The sequence below is a fragment of the Bubalus kerabau genome, chromosome 1 (genome assembly GCF_029407905.1).
Source record: "Bubalus kerabau isolate K-KA32 ecotype Philippines breed swamp buffalo chromosome 1, PCC_UOA_SB_1v2, whole genome shotgun sequence".
In the NCBI taxonomy this organism is placed as follows: Eukaryota; Metazoa; Chordata; class Mammalia; order Artiodactyla; family Bovidae; genus Bubalus; species Bubalus kerabau.
The window spans coordinates 83356881-83372824 of NC_073624.1; the positions used below are offsets into that span (position 1 = coordinate 83356881).

The window sequence follows — 15944 nt, forward strand, 5'->3', positions numbered from 1 at the left end:
AAGATCTAACATCAAGTCAAGGCTAAAATTGGATCCAAACCTACTCTCCAAGCCCTGTTTTTTTAGCTTCTAAATTCTTTAAAGTCCTTCAAATTTTACTTCATTTGATTCTCAACTATATCTTCTCAAATTATTTCTTCTCCTTAAAGATTCTTTTCTTCCCAGCTGATCTTTGCCAAATTCTTTAAGAGTTCCTGACTACCCCATACTACCATTTAATTGCCCTCAACAAAAGTTTTAAGGATATATATTCTTGCCACAAATCATACATTATTGCATAATTACTCTCTAAGATATTTCACAGGTATATATTCTATTTTCTCCCATCTCACAATCTTATTCATTCATTCCCAAGAGAAAGTAACACATTTAATGAGCACCTATTGTATGCCTAGCAATAAGCAGGATAGGTCACTGATTCAAGAAGATCACAGCAAATTGTTTAGAGCTGGAATCACGTCTTTTCCCTTTTACATTTCTGCCTTCTTTCAGCCTCCCCAAAACCTATTATGCTGTGTTCCTTACACTTTCAGGGTAGATGAGTGAATGCGTTGGTTTGCTGTAGTCACAAATACATAACATTAGAGAGCCCGGAAGGGCTATCACATCTGTGTGAAATTTTATGTTGAAAATCTGCTAATGATGCCATCGGGCCCAGCGTCCTTCAGGAAAGAAAATGAGCTCTTGAGGAAACCATAGAAGCTGCAAACCATTTGTAATCAGAAAATGAAGGATGCAACTAGGGAGGCTTGCCAAGCTCAAGGACTCAGTGGCTTTAATGAAGGGATGGTATTACCAATGGAAATCAAAGTCGCCTACCAGCTGGATTAGTCATCTTCACAATGAGCTTTGCTGGCTGGTAACCACAGGGTCCTGAAAAATTAAGCAGACCCTCAAATTACCTGCATAACATTCTGGCTGGATGTTAGAAAGTTGAATTAATTGCCTGCAAATAAATGAACGGGGTAGGGCCAAGAATTGCCTCATTAGTATTCAGCAACACTGCTGTTTTAGGAAGAAAAGAGAAGGCGGGGGAGGAAAGGAAAACAATGGGAAGTAGGGAGGGAAGGGGAACTGGGAAGAATAATGAGGAAAATCATTATTTTACAAGTGCATTATGGGCACCCTGCGTTTTCAGAGTAGTTATACAATTTCCTAATCTTGCCCAGTTCATTTCTAGGAGGACACCACTCATACTTTCTGATAGAACAGATGCTCTCCACAGGCCAGCAACTGATGCAAGTGCAAAATACAAATCGATTAGGTACACAGACCTTTCCCTTTATTTTCCAAATGAGAGGTAGCAGCATTTGGGTGTTTTCCTTTGGAAGGAAAGGGGGAACTAGAGAGAAGCAGTGTGCAACAGGTACACCACTGAACCATTTTCATCAGTGGGCTTAATTCTAGCAAACGTGAGGGCTAAAGCCTGGGTCCTTCAAGCCATGAGTATGCTTTCTCTTATAGCATGTTTAATTTCTTTGATTAATAATTCTGTTCAGTCTAAAAACCAGTGTTGTAAAGTCATGTTTTCTGATGCTCCTGTGTACAGCAAGATTCTCCAAAACTTACCATTTGTGCATCATTAGAGGATGTTGCTCCTGAGCAGTCCCTTGGAAAAAGGGCCATGCAAAGATCATGATATGAAGAGGATGATGAGGCCACCTTGGTGGCCAGACCTTGATATTGGTAAGCAGCTCCCTCCCTAAAAACATCAGTTTACAGGTAACTTACCACTATTTATTCCTCAAAACCTATGAAACCCCCTGTTTTGATCTTTGCATTGCAATCATTTCCTAAAGTCAGCTTTTTTTCCCCAGGATTAGTGGCATCCTTATGAACTTTCAAAGCCCTTCTTCACTGATTTTATGAAGTCTAAAGATAAAACTGCTACAATTCAACTTCATTCATTGGCAAGCTGCTTATCTTTGTTGTTGGGAGTGATATCTCTTTTTATGATGTGTGTGCTTTGGAGAAGGTAATGGCACCCCACTCCAGTACTTCTGCCTGGAAAATCCCATGGACGGAGGAGCCTGGTAGGCTGCAGTCCATGGGGTCGCTGGAGGTCGGACACGACTGAGCGACCTCACTCACACTTTTCACTTTTATGCATTGGGGAAGGAAATGGCAACCCACTCCAGTGTTCTTGCCTGGAGAATCCCAGGGACGAGGGAGCCTGGTGGGCTGCCATCTATGGGGTCACACAGAGTCGGACATGACTGAAGTGATTTAGCAGCAGTGCTTTGAGTAACTTCCAGATAAATGCTTTTCCTCATTTTGAGCCCTGAGAATATGCCTGTTCAGGAGACTTAGACCTGTATTTCTCTTTATGTCTCAAGGAAAAGTTCATCTAATTGTCCTCACCACACCTTTCAGACTACAGCACTTCGTGTGCATGTGTGCAAGGTCGCTTCAGTCATGTCTGACTCTTTGAGACTCTATGGGCTGTAAACCACCAGGTTGCTCTGTCCATGGGATTCTCCAGACAAGAATACTAGAGTGGGTTGACATGCTCTCCTCAGGGGATCTTCCTGACCCAGGGATCTGATCCCAGTCTCTTATGTCTCCTGCAGGTGGATTCTTTACCACTAGACTCACCTGGGAAGCCCCATATAACACCTCATTGTTGTTGTTCAGTCAGTAAGTCATATCCAACCATTTGCAACCCCTTATAACTGTAGCATTCCAGGCTTCCCTGTCCTTCACTATCTCCTGGAGTTTGCTCAAACTCAGGTCCATTGAGTCAGTGATGCCATCTAACCATCTCATTCTCTGTTTTCACCTTCTCCTTTTGTCTGCCCCTTTTCTTGCCTGCAATCTTTCATAGCATCAGAGTCCTTTCCAATGAGTTGGCTCCTCGCATCAGGTGCTCAAAGTATTGGAACTTCAGCTTCAGCATCGGTCTTTCCAATCAATATTCAGTGTTGATATCTGTCAGGATTGACTGGTTGAATCTCCTTGCAGTCCAAGAGACTCTCAAGAGTGTTCTCCAGGACCACAGTTCCAAAGCATCAATTCTCTGATGCCCAGCCTTCTTTATGGTCGAACTCTCACATCCATACATTACTATTAGAAAAACCAAAAGTGAAAGTGAAAGTTGCTCAGTCGTGTCCTACTCTTTGCGACCCCATGGACATACAATCCTTGGAATTCCCCTCAGAATACTGGAGTGGGTAGCCTTTCCCTTCTCTGGGGGATCTTCCCAACAGAGGAATCGAACCCAGGTCTCCTGCACTGCAGGCAGATTTTTTACCAGCTGAGTCACAAGGAAAGCCCAAGAGTACTGGAGTGGGTAACCTATCTCTTCTCCAGTGGACCTTCCCAACCCAGGAATCCAACCAGGATCCCCTGCATTGCAGGCAGATTCTTTACCAACTGAGCTATGAGGAAAGCCCTATGGACCTTTGTTTACAAAGTGATGCACCTTAAGATTAGGCAAAAAGATTCATTATTTTTTATGTTCCAAGTTCCTTTGTCTTTCAAACATCAAATTGGCTATTTTGTCCACACTTTTCTTTTATACTCTTAAAATTCTGCTATATGCTGGGAATAATCTTAAAAAGCAAAAGTATTCTCTCTGTCCTATGATTTATCTTGGGTGAGGATGCTTGCTTTGCTTTCTTTATATCCAATAACATAAAAGTGAGTATTTGTTTTTATCATATATAGATAGCAAAAATATTTTTAACCTCACTTCAAAAAACAAAGGAGATTTTGAAATGAGAAGTCAATCATCACCAAGTATATGTTGAGAATCTATTCAGGGCACTGGCTTGTGCCACCTGGGGTATGTGATTACATAGAACTGCAAATTCAACCTGTTTTATGGATATTTTCTTCATTTGCTGATTTCAAGAAGTTGGGTGCAAATGATTATACAAGTGATTCTTAAATTGCCATATATTTTTCCTGAGTAAGAATCTCTTCTGGCTCTACACATATTTCAGTTGTCTCAAGCTCAAGCTAAATATTCTCATTTTAGGAAGTCTGTCAGCCCCAGGAGAGGAGCTTATACTTTCATGTTCGCCCTTGAGTTTTTGTATTGAATATTATTTTGGACTTGCTGAATTCCTTTATCACTTACAGTGCTTTGGGCTGTAAACATAAAATCCATCCCAACCCGACTTGAATAATAAAGTACATTTACTGACTAAAGTAACTGAAAAAGTCCAAAGTTAGAGTTATAATTAGGTCTGGTTTGACTGAGGCCTCAGATTATTTTCTGTTTTCTTTATCCCTGCCCTCTGAGTGCCAACTTCATCCTCAGAATAAAAGAAAGAGCGTCTCACATCCTATGCCGGGGTTGACCAACTAAGGCCTACAGGCCAGAGCCAGCCTGTCACATGTTTGTGTAAGGAACCCTCTCTCATGCATTTACATAGTGTCTGGCTACCTTCTCATTATGAGGCCAGAGCTGAGAAGTCACACAGACACTGCAGGGCTCACAAAGCTTAAACTAAGTGCTGTCTGCCCCTTTTTGAACAAAGCTGACTTTTCAACTCTTCCTGGGGCTTTTTCTTGAGAATAAAGAAGCTTCTTTCTCACAGTGTCAGTAAATCTCTTGCCATCTCATTAGGTCATATGGCCATAACTATAGCAATCTGTGGCCAAATAATGCCCAACTCTGGTAGGCTTAAACCCACGGTGGCCCAGAGCATGGGACTGCTGGTATTCATAGATTAATCAGATTAGTGGTCTGCATGGAAGAGGTTCACAGGAGTAGATATTATTATTCTATCATTAGGACAGAGTAAAAAGAAAATGTACATGGTGTTACAGGTTGAGTGTGTTTCCACCAGATTCATATGTTGAAGTTCTAATCCCTAGTACATCAGAATGTGAGGTATTTCAAGATATGGTCTTTACAGGTGTAACTAAGTTTAAATTAAAGTTGTTAAAGTGGACTCTAGTCTAATAATCCTAATCCAAAAGGGAGAGGTTGGCAAGAGACTCGCACACAGGGAGAATACTATATAAAGATGAAGGCAAAAATTGGGATGACCCTTCTAAAACCCAAGGAAAACCAAAGACTGCCAGCAAACCACCAGAACATGGGGAGAAGCATGGAACAGATTTCCTCTCACAGCCCTCAGAAGGAGCCAATCCTGCCAACACCTGGATTTCATACGTCTAGCCTGTGAGATAATAAATCACTGTTGTTTAAGCCACTCAGTTTGTGGTGCTTCATTACAACCACCCTAGTAAACAAATACACACGGGACAACAGTAATGTCTGCTGCTGCTGCTGCTGCTGCTAAGTTGCTTCAGTCGTGTCCGACTCTGTGCGACCCCATAGACGGCAGCCCACCAGGCTCGCCTGTCTATGTCTGCTAGCAAACCATAAATTTTCCTGTCTGGAAAGTGATCAGCAAGACCATAAAAAAAAAACAAAATATTTCTTGGGTCTTTCTGTGAATGACTTTCATGGTTACCACAGCCTAGTGGTATCCTAACAGCAAAGATTACATGTCAGGAGGAAAAGAATTCTGTTTGAGTCAGACTGACACATAGACAAATAAAGAATATATATATATACCTTCAGGATAAAATTCAATGATCTGACAGAGAAAGAGAACTATCGTATGATATTGCTTATACTTGAAATCTAGAAAGAAATGATGCAAATGAAATTATTTATGAAATAGATTTACAGACTTAGAGAATGAATTTATGGTTACCAGTGGGGAAGGGGGAAGGGAAAGGATAGTTAGGGAGTTTAGGACTGATGCATACCCACTGCTATATTTAAAATGGATAATCAACAAAGACTTACTGTATAGCACAAGGAACTCTGCTCAGTATTCTATAACAACGTAAGTAGCAAAATAACCTGAAAAATAATGAATACATGTGTATATATATATATATATATACACATAACTGAATCACTTTACTGTACAGCTGGAGCTATCAGAACATTGTTAATCAATTATATCTAATATGGTTTAAAAAAATTAAATTGTCTCAGAAAACTACCCAATAGATCACTCAGTTGCCTTCTTAGCCTTTAGGTATTTTCCAATTTTTTTTTAACTATTCTTTATGACACTGTCAAATACATCAAACAGAGACTTATATGAATATAAAAACACTCCCTTTTAAAAACTAAATATCTTGAAAGGGCTTCTATCCATTCCTATGTACAGTGTTGGCATTTAGAAGAGAGATTTAAGATTTGAGCAGGGGGGATAAAAAGGAGTTAAAATCAATAAGAAAACCAAACATTACTTCTGAATACTTGAGTATTTCAGACTCAAGTAAGAGGAGTTAGAAACACCACTTACTAATACTGTAGTCCTGAGATTTATTCATTTAATCACTCACTCAGCAAGTACTTATGGCATTCTTATGCCTGTATTAAATGTTAAGAATATGAGAATAAACAAAATAAACATGGTGTCTGTCCCCACAGAGCTTAGAGTTTAATAAGGGAGAAAAATACAGAAAAGAAGCAGAATATTATAATATGGTGTGAAAAGTGCTAGTTTAGGGGAAGTCTATAATATGGTTTAGGGGAAGTCTATAATACGGTGTGCTAGTTTAGGGGAAGTCCATGATTCATAGAAACACATAAGGGCATGTAACCTGATTTAGAGTGGATTAGGGGCAGTTTCGGAGAAGGCAATGGCACCCCACTCCAGTACTCTTGCCTGGAAAATCCCATGGATGGAGGGGCCTGGAGGGCTGCAGTCCATGGGGTCGCTAGGAGTTGGACACGACTGAGCGACTTCACTTTATTTTTTCACTTTCATGCATTGGAGAAGGAAATGGCAATCCACTCCAGTGTTCTTGCCTGGAGAATCCCAGGGATGGGGGAGCCTGGTGGGCTGCCATCTATGGGGTCACACAGAGTCGGACACGACTGAAGCGACTTAGCAGCAGCAGCAGCAGGGGAAGTTTTTCTAGAGTAAGCATTGTATAAGTTGCATGCATTCCTGCTCAGTACCACAGTCATGTCTGACTCTTGCAACTGCATGGACTGCAGCCCACCAGGCTCCTCTATCCATGGGGTTTCCCAGGCAAGACTACTGAAATGTGTTATCATTTCCTTCTCCAGGGGTCTAAGCTGAGACTTGACAAATAATTAGGAAATAGTCAAGCCAAATGGAAGTATAGGAGGGAGGATAGAAGCGATCGTGGGTCATGATAAACAGGCTTTACCAGAAAAAACAATGTGGGGCCATGAGCAGTAATATAATCAAATGTGTACTTTTAAAAGATTCTCAGAGCAGTAAGGACACCATTCAAGATTTGGCTTTGCTCTAGCAAGGAGTTATTTCCGAGTCAAGTAAAAGATACATAACCCTAACCATGAAGCTTTATCCCTTAGTTAAATCAAGTTAAAACTATCAATTAATTATCCAAAGTTTTACCCACTTAAAATAGTCAAGTTACTACTCTTTTTAAGCAAGCCAAAGTAACCATAGCAATGTGGGAAAGTATTGAAATGAGTTTTCTTCAGGAATGGGAACACCATGATACCACTTTTATGCAAAATGATTCAACCTTGTTAGTTATTATTATTAGCTATATATTAGGTATATACAGCTACTTAAAGCATGATATTATTTTTTAAAAAGCACTATATGTGGAAGGTGTTGTAGTAAACCAACAGGATGCTAGTTTTGCTGAGGTAATCAATTCCACTGGGAGCCCCCAGTGAATCACACCCTCCATGCTTACACCCTTGTTTCATCTCCTCCCTTGAATTTGAAAGAAAACTATGATTTGACTTTAGCCAAGGGAATATGGCAAATGCTTTACTGTGCAAGTTCTGGATCTGACAGCCTCTGGGTCCACAGTCCTGGAAACCTCAAGCCATCTCATAAGATGTTTAGCTTGAGATCTCCTCATAGACACACAATGTGGAGAAGTCACCAGGAGTCCTGTGATTACAGGAAGAGGGTTACAGCTGCTCTAACACCTTAGCCAAGCCTAACCCTGGGTGGCCCACACTGAATGCAGCTGCCAGAGTGGCCACTGGAGAACCAGCTGAAGAACCACCCAGGCGAGCCCAGTAGAGACTGCAGGATTGTCACAAATAAAATGCTTGTTGTTTGAAGTCACATAGTTCTGTTACACAGCAGTATATAACTGAAGCACTCCCCATCACCCTTTTAGAAGCAATAATAATAATGATTATCGTTACTGTAAGAGGAAAATGGAAAAGATCTGGAATAAAAAAGGCAAACGTCATTCTAACAAACCAAGGATACTGGACACCAAGTCTGGCATCTGGCCCTGGAATGAACAGAGTTCTTTCTATCCTCTTACTGTGTTGCATTATGTATCATGTGTACTCACATTATCAAGAGGTTTGGCAAATCTTTACTCACAGTGCATGACCACCAAGGACTAAAGTCCTTTCTACTGGCAGCATGTCACTCACAGTATGAAACACACTCAGTTGACACCGTGAGTTTCTGAGAAAATATTTCTCAGGTCTTACAGGAGCTAATCAGCTTACAGAGTCAACTGATATCAACAAGCACCCAGTTGACTCCCAACCAATTTGCACAAAAAGATAACAGTACTTTAAGATTCTCAAGTGGGTTAGTTTTCGCATGTGAGGCTTTCATTGAGATGCTCTTGGGTTCTTTCACATTGCCCCAGGACTCATGTCTTGGGAGCCCGTTTATAAATAAATAAGTTACTCTATTCTCAAAAGACTCTAGTTGGAAACACTTTAATAAAGCAGACCTAATTTTTCAATCTCACCTTTTGTAACTGGGTATGAATGAGCTATTCGTCATGTTCTTATAGCTTGACAGGAACAAGAAAGTGTACCAAATCATTAATTCTCTAATTTTCCCACATAACATAAAACCAGCTGGCTTTTAATATTTAATTAAATTAGTATGCTCCCCGACTGAGTTCTAATATTCCAATTTCAATTTTCAGCACAAAGCTAACATAAAACCAAAGAAACACTGAGTGATGTGGAAAGGGAAAATGTGACCTTGGTAGGATAATGTGAAGGCATCTACAGATGAAAAGAATCTTTTTTTTCCCCCTTAAGCAATATGTATAAGATGTCCAGCTAAAAATATTGCCTTCTCTTTTAAGAAGTAGCATTACATGGTAAAAATATGTGTGAATTGGAGAACAGTTTCTTTTTTACTTAATTCCTTTGTCCACTCGTTGGAGATTTCTTATGCCTGTTGTGTGTCAGGTATTGAACTGAGAGTTCAAAGGTGAGGGTGCATCACACTGTCCCTACCCCCAGCAGGACATATTGTTGCTACTTCTTGTTAGGAGTTTGTGTGTGTGTATATGTTTCTGTGCATATGTGTGTGTGTGTGTGTAATCAAGGATAAGATTGGCCTTTGTCTATAGACTCCACTGTCCACAGAATGGCTATATGAACAACACTCAGCTCACATGATTCCCGTGAGGATTAAATAAGCTTCTGTCTTGCCAGAGACTTTAGTACATGTAATGAAAGTGAAAGTGGACATTGCCCAGTTATGTTCCACTCTTTGTGACCCCATGGACTGCAGCCTGCCAGACTCCTCTGTTCATGGAATTCTCCAGGCCAGAATACTAGAGTGGGCAGCCATTCCCTTCTCCTCGGAACCTGCCCAACCCAGGGATCAAACCCAGATATCCCCACTGATCAAACCCAGATTACCAGCTGAGCTATCAGGGAAGCCCCAAATACATGTGGAGTGAATCAAATGATGGGTTGAAATTGTGAAGTATTTTGTATAGGTTTTGTTGTTGTCTATGTGCATTTGTCAAGAGAAGCAATAGGAAAAGAACTCTGTTATGACTGCCTATTTTCTAATGAGTTACTTCTCACTCACATGCAAGAAAATGTGATAAAGTCTGTGATAAAATGTGATAAATTCAATCTGCATCTGCAGTTCTCCTTATGAAGTGTTTTCTGCTTTTAATAGCAGAGTCAGCATTCAGAGGTCTTTGTTTCAACTGGAACGAATGATGCTAAACTTAGGTTGAAGGTTTATCTTAGCTTTTTGTGGTTATTTTATCTGCATATTTATTACAACTATTAATATTTTGTTATCCTCTTTTCTGTTTCTCTATTTTTGTTTCTCCCTATTGTACTATGTTAACCCAACTGTGTTGGGTTGTGTTTTCTTGCCTCTTAGGAGGCTCACAGGGCACTTTGGTACAAAGTTGGCTGGTGCAAGCAATTGAAGAAGATACCAGAAAAGCAAAAAACATTCAGTGAAGAAGGAGGAAGGAGACTATGGCTTTCACTCCATTGTCAATCCAGTGTAGCAGTTGTGGTTGGGCCTAGACCAGCATTCAGGGTCAAGGCCAATAGATACAGTACACGGAAACTGAACTGTGGAACACGGTTAGTGCTGCTGAAGTCTTAAGCACACAGTTTCACGTGGTACCCAACCATCTACTTTTGTCTTGCTTTTTCTATTTGGCCTGTGGTATGATATTTACTCAGTTGCCCAGACAAGGATTTCAGAGGCATCTTTGATCCACTTTGTCACCCCACTTTGTCACCTCATAAATAAACTTCTACTTTTACCTCAGAAACTACTTGCTTCTGTTCCCATCTTTTCATTCTACTCTCAGCACTTCAGGCTTGGCCTTCATTGTATCATAATAACTCTATTACAATATTCTACACACCTGCCTACCTTACCATATAATGTCTACAGAGTAAGGTACAACTCTTCAGAAGGGAATTCAGTTCTTCTCAGTGACTCCCCAACCATCTTTCTTACTTATCTTCTACCACTTCAGGTATAACTCCTAACTCCAGGAACAGGTGCAAAGCTGAACTAGGCAGCTTACAATTTCCCGAAGCACATCCTGTGCATTTGCTCATGGACTTATCTCTGCCTAGAATGCCACTTTTATCCCACTCATTCATCTAGTCTAAGTTTCACTTAAGCCTAAATTCAAATGCTGCTGCTTCTCTATATCTTCCCCACAAGGTAGGATCAATTGTTTCTAACTCTTTCTTCCCATGTCCATATACACACTTGCTGTTTTTCAAATATATGTATCAGTTTTTTCAACTAAACAATGAGGTGTGTGAGTAGGAATGCTGCTGCTGCTGCTAAGTCGCTTCAGTCGTGTCCGACTCTGTGCGACCCCAGAGACGGCACCCGACCAGGCTCCCCCGTCCCTGGGATTCTCCAGGCAAGAACACTGGAGTGGGTTGCCATTCCCTTCTCCAATGCATGAAAGTGAAAAGTGAAAGTGAAGTCTCTCAGTTGTGTCTGACCGCCTGGACTGCAGCCCACCAGGCTCCTCAGTCCATGGGAGGTTCCAGGCAAGAGTACTGGAGTGGGGTGCCATTGCCTTCTCCCATGAGTAGGAATACTCCCTTGAAAATCCCTCTGTCCCCAGTTACTAGAAAAGTAGCCCATAGCCCATATCCCATGTAGATGATCACTGATTGCATTGTTATTGTTTATTATTCTTTCACTGGTGGTGGGCAGCCATAGTTATGACTTGCATCTGTCATTCCTGAACTATATAGTATTATGAATCATTTTTTCAAATTTGTTGTTTTCTGGTTATAGAGGTAATATTAACTCACAGTAAAGGTTTGGAAAACACAGAAAATGTAAAGAAGAAAATAAAAATCACACAATAAACTCACTACCAGGTAGCTCACATGAATAAGTTGATGAATGCTCTTTCAGTGTATTCATGATTCAAATAAATGTTATGCTAATTTAATAATAACACGTTATCATCATTTAGGATAACAAATCTACTCTCCTTTAAGAGACAATGCAGGTGTCACTATCAGTTGCCCAGAGGTCTTAGAATTACAATTAATCCTCAATTTCTGTATATGAGTCACAAATGTCATCCTGAAGGAAAGTTTGTTTCTATATACATTATTTTATATAAATTTGAGATCATACTATATAAATTATTTTTGAATTTCTTTTCACTTCATATGATACCATCATTTCTCCAGGCTCTTAAACATTCTTTCCATCATGACCTTTAATGTTGTGTGTTTTGGGCTGAATTTTGTCCTCTGGAAAAAAATCATATGTTTAAGTTCTTACCCCCAATAAGTCAGAATGTGACTGCATTTGGACACAGGGCCTTTAAAGAGGTGTATAATTAAAATTACGGCAATAGGGAGGTCTCATCCAATATGAATAAGAGGAAGATATGTGAGCACACACAGAGACACCAGCGGCACACACGCACAGAGGCAAGAAGAAGGTGGCATCTGCAGGTCAGGGAGAGAGGCCGCGGAAGAAACCAGACCTGCTGACACCTTGATGTTGGATTAAAGTAAAGTGAAGTTCGCTCAGTCGTGTCCAACTCTTTGTGACCCCATGGACTATACAGTCCATGAAATTCTCCAGGCCAGAATACTGGAGTGGATAGCATTTCCCTTCTCCAGAGGATCTTCCCAACCCAGGGATTGAACTGAGGTCTCCTGCATTGCAGTCGGATTCTTTCCCAGCTGAGCCACCAAAGAAGCCCAAGAATACTGGAGTGGGTAGCCTATCCCTTCTCCAGGGGAGCTTCCCATCTCAGGAATAGAACTGGGGTCTCCCGCAGTTACAGGCAGATTCTTTACCAGCTGAGCTACCATGGATTTCTAGCCCCTAAAACTGTGACAGATACCTTTCTGCTATTTAAGCCACTCAGGCTATAGTGTTTTGTTACAGGAGCTCTAGCAAATTGACACACTGTATAATATATTTCATTATATAAACATATAAGTTATTTAACATGCCTACTTGGACTGCAAGGAGATCCAACCAGTCCATTCTGAAGGAGATCAGCCCTGGGATTTCTTTGGAAGGAATGATGCTAAAGCTGAAACTCCAGTACTTTGGCCACCTCATGTGAAGAGTTGACTCATTGGAAAAGACTCTGATGCTGGGAGGGACTGGGGGCAGGAGGAGAAGGGAACAACAGAGGATGAGATGGCTGGATGGCATCACTGACTCGATGGACATGAGTCTGAGTGAACTCCAGGAGTTAGTGATGGACAGGGACGCCTGGCATGCTGCGATTCATGGGGTCGCAAAGAGTCGGACACGACTGAGTGACTGAACTGAACTGAACTGTTAGGTGCCAATTTCTCTTCATTTAAAACAGTATTGTGATGAACATAAAGAAATTTTTTCAGGTTGACTAGGTGCTTAGAAAATCTTTAAAATATTTCCCAGTACAAAAATAGCATAAATTTACTTAGAAAATTTTGGAAAACACAGCAAAAAAGGAAACATAACGTAATGCCATTATTCAAATACAAACATGGCTATATTTATTATATTTCCCTTCACTTTTTTCTATTATTCAGGTGCTTTTAAAATGTAATCATGATTATACATTTTAAAATCAAAATGTAATTATGATTTTGCTTTTTTAACATAACATTATAAGCATTTTTCATATTTTTATATTTAAAAGTTGTTTTAATGGCTTCATATAAATAGATTCATTAAGAAAAGAAAAATAGAGATTTCCCTGACAACTCTTCCTCATATTTGTACTTTGTAGTAAGTATAGCCTAAGTAGCTAGAAAGAGAGAAAAGGAAGGAAGGAAGAGAGGGAGGGATCCAGAAAGGAAGGAGGGAAGGAAATGAGAAAAAAAAGACAAGACAGCAGCTTAACCTAGCTGGAAGATTATTTTTCTATCAAACTTCAGTCCAAAGACAGACAGAGGTCCGAAACTGGTAGGGTGGCTCTCCCTTCCTCATCACAGTTTCCATTTGTGTATCCCGGTTGGTACCTCTAGCCCTCATTAGCTTTCAGTCAGCAAGTGGCGAGTGGACCGGGGAGTACACTCACAATCCCTTTAATGGCAAAACCTACGAGTGTACACATCATTTCTACCAGGTACTTTTGGCCTAAATTTAGTCTTATGGCCACATCAGCAACAATGGAGGCTGAGCACCTTAATTCCTTTAAAAATAAATAAATGTATTGAATTACATGACACTGATTCAACAGGCATTGTGTGCTCAGGACTTTCAGCAGTTACTTCATGTAATATTCCCTTACCACATGTTATCACAGGTACCTAAGTGTCACTCAGACTCCACGCCCAGGTTCACTGCCACCTGACATCCACCAGAATCTAAATCTAAAACTACTGCTCTCTGACTAGATTATTATTATACTTCTTTTTTTTTTTTTTTTACTTTTTTCTGCATTAATTTTTTGCCCCATTTATTTCTGGGTCATAAGTTTTTGTTTCTTCAGTTTCTTCTAGGATATCTTTTTCTTCTGTGCAACCTCCTCTTCTGGTTTAGGAACAATGTTCTTTTTCAGTAAGGATCATCTCCATGTGGCAGGGAGAGTTCATGTGGGGGTTGATCCAACCATGAGCTCTGCAAGTCCTGTGCCACATCTTGGGGGCTTTTTTCACCTGGATGTGCTCAACGACCAGAGAATCTACATCAAAGCCCCTAAGTTCAGCATTACTCTCTGCATTTTTGAGCACGTGCAGTAAAAATTCAGCACTCTTTTTGGGCCATCGACCCTGCATCCACTGTCACTGATTGGCCTTTGCACACTTACCAACTCCACTATTGTAATGATGGAGCGAAAAACATTGGTTCTGTAAAGTGATATCTTTCAAATACTTGGTGGCTTCTCATATATGCATAATCTTAATGGCCTGGGCAGTTTCACAAGTGTTCTTAAAGTGACCACAAAGATTTGAACCACTTGATTTGCATGATTTTCTGGGGTTTTCTGGGTCAAGTAAATAGCGCACCATTTTTAGAGGTCACCTCAAGCTGTTTATCAGAAAACCGTATTTCCTTGTTAACCTAAAAATTGAAATTTAAAAACATGTACATATTTCATTTCTAAGACGTCTGAATTTTAAAAAATAACTCTTGGTGAAATGTATAGTCTCTGCCATGCATCCAAATATGAGTTTAGTAAAAAATAGGTTGTTTTAGAATGAGCACAATCTCTGAGTTTCTGAGAAGGGTCAAATAAATAACTGGTGTTTATAACCCTTCAGTTTGTTCCCATGTACATTATGACAGTGAGAGTTATTATTTTTCAACTGTTTCTAGATCTTAGGGAATAGACAATTTTGTGACAAAGTAAACTGGAAAAAAATCCTCCTAATACTATTAGCACAACAACAGTGATATTATTGTCTATTATTGTCTTGCTAGGGGCAAGGTCAAAGTCATAATCACAGGAATTCTACTCTTTCTTCATATGATGAGAAAATAAATCAAAACATGGCAAAATGGACTTGCTTTTTAAGAGAGCCAGTGAGCCGGTTATCTGCACCACCCTCTGACCAGGAGTCTGGTCTGGAATTGGAACACGTTGCTTCACCTTCACACGTGGGGCTGATGCCTTTACATTTAACACTCAACTTTGCAGGACACAAAAAGGAGGAATAAGTTCCTGCATAGCATAGTGGAGTTCTCCAAAAAAGGGGTGAGGTCTCTTAACTAGGAGACAGGGAAAGAGGTCAGAGTAGGCATATGGAATATTCTTCCTTTGGAAGGACTAAGCCATATACAGTGTTTATCTTTGAGTGCTTGAGTGTCTCCTGCTGAGTCACGGGTCAGCAGTGACCTACAGTGGGGACAGGGGCTCTGGCTGCAGCAGACCTGGGTCACCCAGCATGTAGCATGAGCCCTCCTGGAGGAGGTCACTATTAGCCCCGACATACAGCCATCAAGCAGATGACCCACAAATTGCAGAACAATTATACCAAAGAAATTCTCACACTGTTAAGAAAGTTCTAGGACCCACGACAGATTTCCCAACCTGGAGACTCAGCAAAGGGACTGAGAACACTCAGGGAATTTGACTTTGGAGGCCAGTGGAAGACTGAGCCAGACTTGCCTGTGAGTGTCCAGGAGTCTCTGGGTCAACAGTTTGACCTCAGGCCAAACAACAGGGAGGGAACACAGCCCCAACCATCAACAGAAAATTGGATTAAAGATTTACTAAGCATGGTCCTGCCCATCAGAATGAGACCCCATTTCCCT

General features: G+C 40.6%; 1 pseudogene; it reads right to left on the reverse strand.

Moving 5' to 3' along the window:
* Nucleotides 1-14145: 14145 nt before the first annotated feature.
* LOC129641665 (60S ribosomal protein L17-like) lies at nt 14146-15068 on the reverse strand (annotated as a pseudogene).
* Between the last annotated feature and the right edge of the window lie 876 nt (nt 15069-15944).